The sequence below is a fragment of the Diadema antillarum genome, unplaced genomic scaffold (genome assembly GCF_040938485.1).
Source record: "Diadema antillarum isolate AM-2024a unplaced genomic scaffold, OU_Dant_1.0 scf00000017, whole genome shotgun sequence".
Taxonomy (NCBI): Eukaryota; Metazoa; Echinodermata; class Echinoidea; order Diadematoida; family Diadematidae; genus Diadema; species Diadema antillarum.
The window spans coordinates 4,979,019-4,994,031 of record NW_027270906.1 but is presented as its reverse complement, the minus strand read 5'-3'; positions in this window follow the sequence as shown (position 1 = coordinate 4,994,031).

The following is a 15,013-nucleotide window of genomic DNA, read 5'->3' as shown; positions in this document are numbered from 1 at the left end:
TTAAAGTGTAACCCGGTCTTAAAGTGTAACTCGATGCCTAGGCTTTTGAAAATGTGTCAGAGCGATGCGTAGGCAGCGGTCGAGCACACATTTCGTTGTGCCAATCTCCCATGGGAGAGAGGCTCAGTGCCAGTGGTCCTGTGGTGCAGACTCATTTACGACCTACAAGGGTGTGTGCCTGCAAACTAGCGGTATATCATGATAAAAAATACATTTGTCATAGTCAAGCACGTTCATTTCAATTCAATTCAATTGAATTCACTTGTTCCTCAACATGATATAAATGAAATCTTTAAAGAATACAAACTACATAAAGGCAAAGGACCTTACCTTGTCATCAACGAAATAACAAAATTAATGTCAAACTATTGCAGATTAATAACACGTACTGAAGAACGTAGGAGTTCACTAGAAAGCAATAGCTTGACATGTACTCCTCAGTATAACCTTTCTAAAGAAATAGATTAGAGGGCAACTGGAGAGAGGAAAAGAAAGGAAACAAACTTCTTCTTTGTTTTGCACAAAGAACTAAGGAATGAAAATAGTTACTATACAACGCAGCACACAACATCTCGAGACATACGAGCACGGACAATATTAGGACAAGATGCCTGTACTTCAGAATAATCATTATAATAGGAAGGGGGATGCAGACATGAGCTATAGGTTTGATACATTAAAAGAAAAAGAACAAAATAAAGAATAAAGAGCAAAATCAACGATAAATAGAACATTTACGATTTTTTTTCATAACGTATTTCTTATTTTGTTTGTAAGATTTATTAATTTTTCTTCAACATATTTTGCTATTATGAATCAAAATCATTTTCAGCGTTCAGCGAAATCTCAGAAAATATCAGATTACTATGTACATGATTTAAAGGAAAAAAAAAGAATGAATGTGCACAATAATTCTATTATCAAAATATATTGCATTACCAAAATTAATGTGCAAATAATTACATAAGAAATTATGGATTTTTTTTGTATACCTTCTTTAATAATAAGAACCAAATGATAGAGCTAGGCAAATAGTATAGTTAAGTTAGAAGCTTCATGTTAGATTATGGCGGTATCCAGGCGTGTCCATGGTAGGGGGAGGTGGAATTTTCACAGTTCCAGCATCTTCTTGAAAAATATAATTATGACATATACATCTCCACTAAACTTAAATTTGGGAGATAGCATCCCTGGGTAAAGGAATCTCACTTTGTTCGAAGGGGCACCAAATCCAAAGACCTCAACATACGGGACTGTTTGAACAAAATACACCCAAATCTTCTCCAGAACCAGAAGTAACAGAGCTGATGCAATGCATAGAAGGTGAATGTATGAATGATTTCTTTTTATTTGCTATGTCGGATGGGGGGGGGGGGAGGAGGAGGGCGGCGTAATGTTCATATTTTTTACATCTTCTTGAAAAGATTTATACTTCACATGGCAGGTAGCATCCCCAGAGTAATTCAACACCCAACACTGTATTGTTACATAAACAATGTAACGGTTTTGCTGGCTTGTAACTTTTTTTGTGGACTTTAATTGCTCAATTTTTGCCTATAGCACATTTCTGACTGTTTTACATCCCAAGATGAGGAAGGTCCTCTGTGGTTTTTCACTTTGAAACCCCAGATGGTGGCTACTGATTCAGCGAAGGAGAGTGATTTCATCATTTTTATTGTCTTTCTTTTTTCTCTGATCGGTGAGGTATCTACTGCTTGTATGGTAAAATCCACAATTTCATCTGGAAATGCAAACTTCATTCCCCATGCTTTCACTTTTCTTTTTATTTTATCTATGCTTTCTTTCTTGATGATTTCCTTATTTCTCATTTGCAAAGTTAGCCATGATTAATGGTGAACAAATAAGTATGTTTTCGAAGGTGTTTGTTGATACACTATACCAAACAGAAACAACAATAAATGATAATAATGAAAAGAACTGCTCACATAGGACCTGACGTGTAGGCCTACATATTGGTATCTGCTCCACGTAATGTGCGGTTTATTGCACATGATTGTTCTCGAAAACACCCCACAAAATATCCTGCATATTATACAGAAATGATCATCCCTATTGTGATTATTAAGTGTACAAACATTTTACAAGTCACTATGATAAGGAAAAGTTGCTTGGTATATCAAATACTATTGTAGAGGTTTTAACATCTACACGTATCATATCGCTGCTTAAGGTCATACAAGACACTCGCACATCACGCGTTAACAACACACTGACACGAGACACTCACATATATTAAGTTATACATAGATCAGCTACCAAACCAAATTGTGAAAAGATAGCAATTTTCACTTCTTAAATTTAGGTTGCCAGTATGATGGTTTGCACACATACCTGTCTTTCCACCCCCCCCCCCCCTTTCAGTGCTATTTAATCCGTCATCTCCTCATCTGTCATCCACCTCTTCATCTATAACGCCTCTTAAGAAATAAGCGCACTTCATATAATGATGGAATCTTGTAAGTAGGGAAGAAAATTATAATATTTCTTTATTTATGACATGTTGAAATATAGGCATGCAAAATAAATGTACTTTTTCTATTCTAAAACCATAGCAAATATAAAAGTTCTGATAGAAATGAGTTGGTAAGCTATGAAAGTATAACGTGATTCTGCTGACAGTCGCTTTATATATACACACTGCACAGTATACCAAATCCTTTCCGAGCAATACAATATTAAAATGTATCTTGACATGACGTGCATCATACATAAATAAGGTTGGTCACCTCAGAGTGACAATATGTACGTTATACAGTGTGCAATAATCTACTTTGATAGTTCAAGGGAAACATTGCACACACGTATGCATGGAGCCCATTTCACAGTCCCCTCCTGAGCATTGTTTGGGAGGGGAGGATTGTCACACTATTCTTTTGAATTACACATCGACAGTATTGCGACATAATCCATCACTGATAATGCCCTTTTCGACAATGCAATGCATATTATACATGTTATATGTTTCTAAATCTGCCCTCAAAGGCTCTAATGTGTAAGATTCCATTATGATTACTCAAAAGCTGAGAAAATATCTTTAGCGAATATTTATTAAGACACTGAGAACAAAAAGAGCAAAAACCCAGTCTATTACAAATTCCGAATTTGCTTGTGTCTAATGGTAACAGTGAACATTTACATAGTACAATATTTTTGCACACTAATGCATCAAATTAAAAAAAAGGAATTATATGGATAAACGAATACTTGCTGATAAAAGGCTGAAATACCCGTGAAATCGTGAAATAAATGACTATAGAAATGGCAAGATTGAAACCTTGTCACACTCCCAATGACTCTCCAAAGTAGATATTTAACAAATGTTTAAATAGAAAACTTTTCATAGAGGATACTTTGGCAACTGAATGCAACTTACATTGTAAATTTTGACGATCATAGAATATGTACAGATTATTAGTTTATTTAGATACCGTCACACACTACTACAACAAATACAATACTACTGCTTGGAATACCAGAATGCTGAATAGGTCAACTGGCAGAGGAATAGCTGGAATGTAATTAACATATACATGCATGTATACATCAGAAATGGCAAGATTGGGAGACTTGTTACAGTCCCAGTCAGAATGACTTCCTAGTCACAGAGGTTATTTGGCAACTGAAAACAACTCAAGGTGAACAATCATCGATATGATTATAGTCCTATGTACAATCCATTGCTTTTTATATCATCACACACTACTACAACAAGTACAAAAAATGAGTCTGGAATGCTAACGCTGAGTAGGTTGGATTTGAAATACTGCAGCTGGAATGCCAGCATCACCACTGCCTCGACACGCAAATGACTGTCCATCTTCTTGCCATTCGCCGAGCCTTTCTTCGCCATCATCATCTGATTTTCTGCCTGGACGTGGTTGACACTGACACTCAAATAGCGATGTAAACAGGAACAAACACCACAATAGCAATACTCTGCAATTCATTTTCGAAACTTTCAAGGTGCAATTCTTATAGCAAGCGAGCGAAAGACGGAAAGAACTGGCTGACAACGTACTCAAAACCACGGATGGTGTGTGAGCAGACGACAGAAAGAACTGGCCTATAAACTTATCCACAACCACAGGTGGCGCTCTATATGCGAGACACATTTTCAGAAGCCTAGGCACCGAGTTACACTTTAAGACCGGGTTACACTTTAAGACCTTAACATGCGTTCACATAGAAGTATACTATTCGGGTATTCGGACTCGTTTTTCGAGGGCACGCGAATAGCTTGAATCGAACGACAGGATTTCCTCACACCGGTTCACATAAGAGGGCACTATTCGAAAGTACCGAATACCTGCGAAAAGTATAGCAAAGTGGGAATCGAGCTTGTTCGATTTTCTTGCAGCGTATACCGTCTCTCGTTTATGAAATAATGACAATTTTGGTCTGGCTTTGCCCGTTAGCAAATATAAGCATGTAGACTGACATTCTGATGCAGATTAGAAATTGTTAATAAGATTTGCTGCGATGTAGGAGGAAGAAATCCTCACTACATGGGATGGTGAGTTGACGGTGCGGGTGATCAGGGAGGTGGAAGAGTTCTTCCACCTCCCTGGGGTGATGGTGTATTCGGTGCTCGCATAGCGAATACCGAATACGAATACCGAATACCGAATACTTCTATGTGAACGCAGCTTAATAAATACACGTTTACGAATATGGCATGTAAAAGGAGGTTCAAGAGATGGAGTAACAACAGTGTTTTTCCCTTTGATCCCATGTTTGATGCCGCCACTAAGAAATATCTGAAATATGTGCTAAACTGGAGCTGCGTCACAGATAGGAAGACAATTGATTCATGTGGCACTGAAGTGACTCGTCACTCTCAATGGAAGATGTCTTTATGATGGTACTTTTCGCTGTCCCTTCTTATGAAACATGAGCGGTACATCTTCTTCTTCTTCTTCTTCCAGTAAAGTAGTGACAGACCGCCGTTGGCGTATTATCGTACTTGTGACATAAGGGTACAGACACAGGGATGTGGAAATAAAAATTCCACAAAAGAAAAAATTGATGACATAAAAATTACAATTACCCGACTTTACATGTTTTTACACTAATCTAACATATAATTGATTTTAAAAAAAATCTACACTTGAAGATTATACCATACCAGTTTCATTTGTCGGAAGTGATCTGAAAGATGATAAAATCGACTTTCCAGTTATAGGGTGCAGTTCACATATTTTTACAACGTACGGCTCAGATTTACACTTTTTGACATAATCCTGGACAGGAGTTACTTTCTTTTTCATGAATTATGTCTTATCATTAGCTGAAATTTAATCCTTTAATACAAAAACAAACAAAATATAGCATGAATCATCTCTTTGCTCGGAAAGACGGTGACATCGAACCCCGATCACCAAAGTCACAAATGCACCTGTGCACTGCAAAAAGTCCGGTGTTAAATAGTGAACACCGAGCTGGTGTTAAATTTTCGGTGCTCATTTATGGTGTTAAATTAACACCGCCGGGTGTCATTTCCAAATATTAAACTGTTTTTTGAAGAGTTTCTTAGTAACTGCACTTCTTGTTGATTTTCAATTACAAGGAATTTATACCAAAGTAACACAAGCTGGTGTGGTCCCTTATTGAAGCTGGACGGGTGTTAAACCATTGATATTAACACCAACAAATATCAAATCAACACCATGTGGTGTCATTTTTGAATTAACACCAGTACAGTGTCAAAATAACACCAGGTACAGTGTCAAATTAACACCACGAAGTGTCAGGTGAACACTTTTCAACACCATCACAGTGCATTTTTAACACCTGTGGGTGTGGTCCTTTATTGAAGTTTGATCGGTGTTCGATTTTTAACACCCGTGGTGTTAAATCTAACACCCATGTTTTTACAGTGTGGAATTCTTTTGTACGTCAAAAGAAAACTGACAGTTGTTTGAATGTTTACAGCTAGTTAGAAGTCCATTTCTCAAACCTCCTTGGTATACAACACTCATAAACATAATACATATCGCAATTATTCTCCTCTCTCTCTCAAAAAAAAAAACAACAAAAAACAAAAAACAAGAAACAAAAACCCAGACACTCCACAAAAGGAAATCACATTGTATTCATGCATCTTTTGTCGGGTTGACGTTCTGCAACGAAGCCACTCGCATGTAACTATATATACTAGTAATATGCATTCCAAGATGCACCCAGCTGCAACAACCAGACATGCAGCATAATTTGCACACGTCTCCATACCTCCTCTACTCTACATAATATGTACAGGGAGGTGTGAGAAAAGGAGAGACAACCTCATGCAAACACATGTTTGGGTTCAAAGCGTTACAATGGGATGTCTAGCATAAGTCTGTGAGATGATAATAGACCAGTTCGTAATCCCACTTTGCGCATGAGCAGAAAAAGGTCATTTGTACCAACAGGCATTTTGGTTTATTAATTCACTGAGATAAGTATTTGTGATGCGATGATTATTTATGTGATCCTTATCTAAATGGTGCTTGCCAGCACATCCACCCGACAGCAAGAATGGAATCGCAATATGAAAAGAAATAAGCTGTTATTGCATTCAATACAACACAATGAAATGGATGCCTGTTAAAATGTCAACTGAGGGACTATTCTGGTCACCATGGTCTGAACGCAAGTTCATTCTTAGTTTGAAAACGAATTCCATAAATTGCTACGTTGGGCAAGCTTATGCATTATTCCGCTGCCGCTGTGACAACGAGCGAAGCGCCTAACCACCTGAGAAAAAGAAAGGTCATTTGTACCAATCTGTACATGAGCTAATTACGAACTAGCTTATTCCTTGCTGAAGTTTGTATGTGCAGGGAGGTGAGCCTCCCTGGTATGTGTGTGTGTGTGTATAGGTAAAGGTTTTCAGGGTTGGTTTTTATAGACGATGTCAATTTTGTGCTCGAATGACAGGGCAAGGTATTGTGAATTCTGAATGTGCATTATATTGGTGTATAGTTTGCGCTTTTTGTGAATGCAATGGTTATGTAATAGTTGCCTTTCACGGCATTATTATTGATCACTAACTTAAGACGAAGAAGGACGAATCAGAGAGAATTTCTATCATTGATGAGGAGTGATCAAATTTTGGAAAAAAAATCAGGACAACATTTAAAGTGAGCAGACGCACAAAAAAGAGGAATGCAGACATGCACTCAACAGAGCCTATTATATCTTCGATATAATAGCCCCCTATAAGTAGGCTAGAACCTTTAATGGGGGTTCACACGTAAAATGGGCCTTGATCAAACCCAATACAAGACAGCAAGATGTATCTATAAGCGCAGCGACCTACATAGCAGAGGGGATGGGGTGGGGTAGTGTATATTGGAGGGGAGGGTGTGGAGGATTTATGTTTTCTAATGCAAATATAGGTACAATCAACCTCAACACAAAGAGTATAGCCTACTATGCTATCTGTACGTTATCCAGGGGATTAATGTCTGCCCTTTTTCAACCCTTTGAAGTGCATTGTGATATAAGTTATACTTAGTTCTGTTCTTATCAGATTTTTTATGACTTATTTTCAGTATTTCATATGTACAATAAAAACCTATAAACATTCAGTTGAGCCCTGTACTTTGGTCATAATCATACCGCTGTTTTTTGGGGGGGTTTTTTTGTATCTTAAGGATTGCGAAAAAAAATCTTTATAGTTGCTAAGATTCTGAACTTTTATATGGCAACATAAAATTATAAATTGATCGCCTAAGACGTTAAGAGCCACTTTTAAACACTTTAAAGAAAGTCCATCACCAGACAGAGCAGAATAAAACCTTTCACAAGATACCTCACAAGTTGCATGACAGGGAATATCCTTGAAATTATGACCGGGAAAAATTCCCACATTTTCTTATTATTTTTTTTTTTTTTTTTTTTTAGAATCCGCCGCCTTCAATTCTGAAGATTACAGTCAGATATCGCCAGCCGGATATGTTTCACCATGCACTTCATCGGGACTTCAACTTGTTGTCATGGAGCTAAGTGTAGCTCCGCGCTGCTCTTAATACGAAAAGTGCAGTGGCTTCTTTTACGTGCAAAGGGCTTATCCCTCCCACACCACACTCCCACACAGTCATATATTGTACAAAGCAGCTGGTACAAAATCGTCTAGTGAGTTCAAGGTCTTAACAAAAACAGCCTGCTATTATAATCAAGTGCGGCGTGGTTTAATTTGTTTGCACGCTATAGGAATGCGTTAAGACATGCAGTGCATGTACAGTGACCGACTGAAGTGGGCGAGTATTCATCTGCCTTTTTAGGTTGTTCACAAAATGGCGATATCGTGAGACATGCAATTTGTAATACATGTGCTCCTACATAATACGTATTATGATTTGTAAGGTAAATAATACACCTTTTATAGTATTTGTTTTTTCAGGTGAACATGGCATAAAATTACTGCGGAAATAAATGAGTCACAAAGCGAGGCATTGCAATGGAGACATTGTTTATGACAAATTTGCTCTCAGCCAATCAGATGCAAGGATTTCAGTAGCTTATAAAACTGGTTATTGATTGCAAGTTCAATGAAACAGGGCCCAGTCTTATATCACAGCACAAGGGGGACGTGTATAATGCAGACAAGTAAGGTTATACAAGTAAACTAGACCTCTGTATGTCTGCTCAAATAAATGGGACGCTAACTCGAACGGATGATTTGTTTAATGGTCTATACATTTTGTTTCCGTGTAAAACCATCCCTCGTCATTATACAGCCAGCAAAGATGCATGTTTTGATGCCACACGAAGCCTGTTAGGAAGTGTAATACGCCGATGCAAATGACACACAAAATCTATAAAAAAAAGCTGTAGTTTGCACGAAAATTATTGTGCTCTTGTATTCTTATTTTACTGAAATGTGAATGAGCTGGGTAAGTTCAGTAAAGGGTTGACATATGGTATGAAGGAGGCCTACTACACTATCATTCTATAGTAATTCATCTCTGATGACATATTCATACGTCACTTTATATATGATAGATTAACCTGTACACAAGAAGTATTATCTGCGGTGTTTGAAGTGTTTATCGGAGTGACTTATAAACAATAAAATTTACCAGACTATAGTGAGCGTGACTGTGCTCTTGGGTTGCAAGTATCAGGAGTGATTTGATTTGATTTGATTTGACTTGATTTGATCTTTGTATGGCACGTTATTTACAATTCCTTTTTCCCCGCCACCAATATCATCAAACATATATATATATATATATATATATATATATATATATATATATATATATATTTGTGTGTGTGAGTGTGTGTGTTATATGTATATATATATATTTGGATTCAGAAAACATATATATATGTGTGTGTGTGAGTGTGTGTATGTATATATATATATTTGGATTCAGAAAACAGCATAGCACAACTCACGCATTATTAGTCTTCATTGATAAAGTAGCTCATGCTTTGATGCTTCCCACACCATCGGTGTTTTTCTCGATTTTTCGAAGGCTTTTGATACCATTGACCATCAAATTTTGCATTATAAGTTAAGCCATTACGGTATCCGTGGGAGGGCTTTAGAGTGGTTTAAAGACTATCTCACAAACAGAAAACAATTTATTTACATAAATGGCTATGAGTCAGGTATGACGTCAACTTCTTGCGGTGTCCCCCAGGGTTCTCTTCTTGGCCCACTTTTATTCATCCTGTACATCAACGATCTCCAAAATTCGTCACAGATTCTTTCTTTTATTTGTTTCGCTGATGATACAAATCTATTTCTGTCTCACCGCAATCCCAATACCCTTGTAAGTATAATGAATAATGAATTGAAATCTGTTCAGTCCTGGATTTACGCTAACAAGTTATCATTAAATGTTGATAAAACACATTATATGTTATTTAGAATTCCTTGCAAGTTATTTCTGATGATGTTAAGATTAATGATATTAACCTAACCCGAGTAGATAGTACAAAGTTTTTGAGGACTTTACATCGATAGTGACCTTTCCTGGAAAACTCACTTTAATTTTTTAAGTAAAATTTTGTCACGAAATACAGGAATCCTAAACAAACTGAAACATTTTTTGCCCAACCATATCTTGCAGATTGTATATTCAACCATGATTTCCCCATATCTTAATTATGGAATTCTTGCGTGGGGTAACGCATCTAAATACTTACTGGATTCACTTTTTCTTCTTCAAAAGCGAGCGATCAGAATTATTAACCATGCTGGGTATTTATCTCACACTAACGCCTTATTTCAGAAAAATAAGATTTTAAAACTGATAGATTTGTTTGGTTATAATTTAGGTATTTTTATGTATAAATTTTCCTCAAAAGATCTTCCTGGTGTCTTTTTACAGATGTTCATAAGAAACAATTCTGTCCACCACTATCCAACTCGCCAGAGTGACGCTTATCACCTTCCATGAACTCGAACAGTTTTCGCTAAAAACACAATTATGTATACAGGTCCTAAATATTGGAATGATCTCCCAACAGAGGTTAAAAGCTGTCTGTCATTATCATCCTTTAAGCGTAAACTCAGACAGCATGTATTGAATAGCTACAACACACAAGTGCACTAAAATTCCTTTTTATTATGCTGATGGCTGCTCTGTTATACTACTCGGTTGTTGCCATGTGAACAGACTCATGCATATACATTTTAGTTGCATGCTCTCACAAATTCCTTCCCATCGGTGTTCTTCCTTCCACTTCTAGTAAGACCTTGGTCGTGTCGCATAGTTTTCCCCTCCTTTCTTTCTTTGCTTTCTTTTATGCATCATTGCAGCTGGCTGGTATATGACATATAGGAATTGCAATTGATTCATGTTCTCCATTTTTCAAATCTTTCCCCGTGTCTATGGAAGCCGGAATGTTTAAACCCTAATAGTACTTAAGTATTCACGTCATTATCACTCCCATGTCTAAATTGCTATTAGAGCAACTGCTATAGTGTGCAGCATGTGGTTACTTGTTCTCATTTTATCACACACATAAATGCATGTGAGAAGAATCTTCTGAGCCCCGAGTAATAGTCATTCTCTTTTGTTTATCCTTACTTTTGGTCTTAATTGTACCCGTGCTCCTCATCCTGTACCCCTTACTAGGCTTTTGTTGGGACCTACACTCAACAAGTTTTGCTTTTTAGTAGGTTCCATCGTATTTCTCTTCGCATCCTTTGCTTTGATTGAAAATGACACATCGACCGTTATGTATTACTTTTGTATTCCTATTTCTTCATGTATATATCCAAGCTGGACATTCTGTATTATATTTTGTTATAAACCATGTATTTTCCATCGAGAAATACGAAAATAAATTGAAATTGAAATATATATATATATATATATATATATATATGTATATATATATATATATATATATATATATATATATACATACATACATCAGGGCTCGACACTAACGGTGGCCCGGTGGCCCGGGGCCACCAAAAATGAAAGTCGGGCCACCAAATTTCAAAAAAAGGCAAATTTGGTGGCCCGCCTCGGGCCACCAAAATTTTTTGAAAAGTATGTCAATAAATTCGTCACTTTTTGCGACGGAAATTAGCAGTTAAATTTGTTTAAAGGATGGATAAAAAGGACTGAATGAGTGCCTAAGAGTGAGTGTTGCAAGTTTGAGTCGATAATTATGTCCAACTTCTAATTCTTACTACCATAAAACTGAAATATTTGACTCATTTAAAAAAAAAAGGACTTTTAATGTTTTTTATTGTTTTTTCGGGACACCAAATTTTTCTCTCGGGCCACCAAAAATTTGAAATTTAGGATTTTGGTGGCCCCATCGGGCCACCAAACAAAAAAGTTAGTGTCGAGCCATGCATACATACATACATACATATATAGTACTATCAAGGAGGTACTAGGCGAGCTCGCCTATAGTACCTCCTTGGTACTACACAACATGGCTATCAATTTCTGCAATTTCAACAATTTTCATTACACACGAATCTGTGACAGACTTACATACGTTATATACAGAACGGTTGCCAGCAATAATTTGCTTTTTGCTTGACCAAACGCATCGATCAGAAGAGATCAGATGGGATTTTGTAAAGATAAAAGTTCGTTACTTAGTATTTCATAAACTTAAGAAGATGAGAAAAGAAAAAAGAAAGTTGGAGGGAAAATATCGTAATTTATACAAAACTTGATACATGAGCAAGGAAACGATGTAGTTCCTTCAAGAAAAAGAAACGGCTAAATTCCTTCAAGTCAATTCAATTCAATCCAATTCAAATGATTTATTTCCACATAGAGTGCATATACATGAGTACATTAAGGAACTTTGAATCACATAAGTTTCAACAAAACATGGATACAATTATAACAATATCAACTTCGTTTTGAGATAAATAAACAAGTAAGCAATACAATTTTAATTTGTACCTCTATATGCAAAAGAGGAATTCACAATCGGATTGTGATACACATCTAACTCATATCTATGGACACGTTCATGGTTTTTTTTTCCCTGCAGGATTGGCATGTTCAGTTGTACAAAAGTTTTCCACAGGAGCCGAGAGCAGTTTTACAACGATTCTATACATCAACATGGAACATAATGTAAGACATGCATTATATGTACATCTGTATCAAGTTATATGCACATGGCGAGGATACATCAAGCAATATACAAAAATCATATAAGATATGTGCAACTTTTATCAAAATATTATAATGGAAGAGGAAAGAAACCCCATATCGACGTGCGCTCAACTTATAGTCAATGCAGAAAAGAATAATATAAGGAAACGCGAAACCTATCCGCCAGGGCCCATCCGCGTGCACACGTTGAATGCACACGAGGTCATAAACGCCCGCATTTCATTTCATTTAATAACTAATCTCATCAATTATTAAAGGCTTTGCAGTATATTTACAATTTTGAAAGTAGATGGAGGGACGTTCAATTTCGAACAATACACTACTGGGCCTTGGAATGTATTGTTCAAGATAACAAAACGGAATATACGTAAGTAATTTTCTTTATAGTCTGTCCTTGGACGGGGTATTAATGAAGGGGGCACTTTATTGGATATTGAGTCCTGAAGGTTACTAGTCTCTTTATCGGTGATTCCAGTTAGAAAGGACACAATATATCATTATTTGATAGGCTCTTTCATTGATTGCCTTGTTTAATTTTATGCTTTGATCTAAGATAATCTTAATTCATTTTTTTTTTACTGAATACTTTTTCTGAAGTTTTTGTGTCTTATTCCTACTGAGTGCAGATACCTCATAATGCACTGCAGTACAGGAATCAATGTAAGGAAAAAATCATGTCAAGATTTTTTTTTTTAAAAATCTTCCATGTTTTATTTCAGCAAAATTGCTTGATTCTCCAAATCTAACCATCTTCCGAGAGATTTCACAATCAATACTTGAATCCTGTTCTTCTCATGTCACGTCAGAGTCAAGCGAAATATCCAAAATATTATATATTGTTTCAAAGTTTTCTATAGAGAGGTTTTTGTATACTTTCTTCACAGAACATTGTTTCCCAATTATCCTATGACCAAAAGCCATGACTTTTATCTTTTGTGGGTGTGAGTGCATATACTGTTAAGATCTACCATTCACAGATAACATCAAAATCAATTACAAGTTATTCCGTACCTTCTTGATAAAAAATGTGACTAAAAATGCCTGCAGCATCTGCATATAGGGAAATATTTTTGAATACATAATTATTTAGTTTTGATTTATATAATGTTATTACGTCATAATCAAAAATACAAAGCAACAATGGTATCCATTTTAGATCCCTAATATAGGTGGGACTTCAGATCTAACCTTCATACTTTCTTTGATACAATCAGTATCCATTGAAATTAACTGTCTCAAGTCTGTAATTCTGCAATTCACTTCTATCAATTTTCTTTAATACCATATAGTACTTCAGCTTTCGATTAGAAATGATTATGTACGGCACAACTGGGTTTTATTCTGACCTGTTGGTTCAAACCTCATAATGGAAATTTTTTTTTCACAGGTCCAAATATGTTTGTTATTAACTTGTTTGCCTTTTTTGGTGCGAAGAGTGTATTGGCGCGGAACCACCACCATTATATCCAGCAGCGATGAATATCTCACACGAAGCGTGTGATATTAACGCATTAACGTAATAGATTCTATTTGACCTCTGCATGGAAACAGTACCAGCCATTTCTGTATAATTGCTAAGCTGTAGACCTACACTATACGTGCATGTGTATGTGTGTGTGTGTGTGTGTATGTGTGTGTGTGTGTGTGCGTGTGTGTGTGTGTGTGTCTGTCTGTCTGTGCGAATATTGACAGTGTGCATATATCATACACATATCATCATAATATATGCTAGTCGCATGGTATGTGCATCATATCATATCAATGGTACTACAAGAACGTCAATGGAACATTTTTTCACAGGTCCAAATATGTTTGTTATTAGCTTGTTTGCCTTTTTTGGTGCGAAGAGTGTATTGGCGCGGAACCACCACCATTATTTCCAGCAGCGATGAATATCTCACACGAAGCGTGTGATATTAACGCATTAACGTAATAGATTCTATTTGACCTCTGCATGGAAACAGTACCAGCCATTTCTGTATAATTGCTAAGCTGTAGACCTACACTATACGTGCATGTGTATGTGTGTGTGTGTGTGTGTATGTGTGTGTGTGTGTGTGCGCGTGTGTGTGTGTGTGTCTGTCTGTCTGTCTGTGCGACTATTGACAGTGTGCATATATCATACACATATCATCATAATATATGCTAGTCGCATGGTATGTGCATCATATCATATCAATGGTACTACAAGAACGTCAATGGAACATTTTTTCACAGGTCCAAATATGTTTGTTATTAGCCTGTTTGCCTTTTTTGGTACACAGTATAAGTTGTACACAGGATAGGAGACTGGAGTCCCAATCAAAATAATAGTTTACACCAGTTACAATGTTCAGGTTCTATATCGTTACAGGTCTCAGTATTTGCGACAGTCAGTCAGCTGCGATCATGCA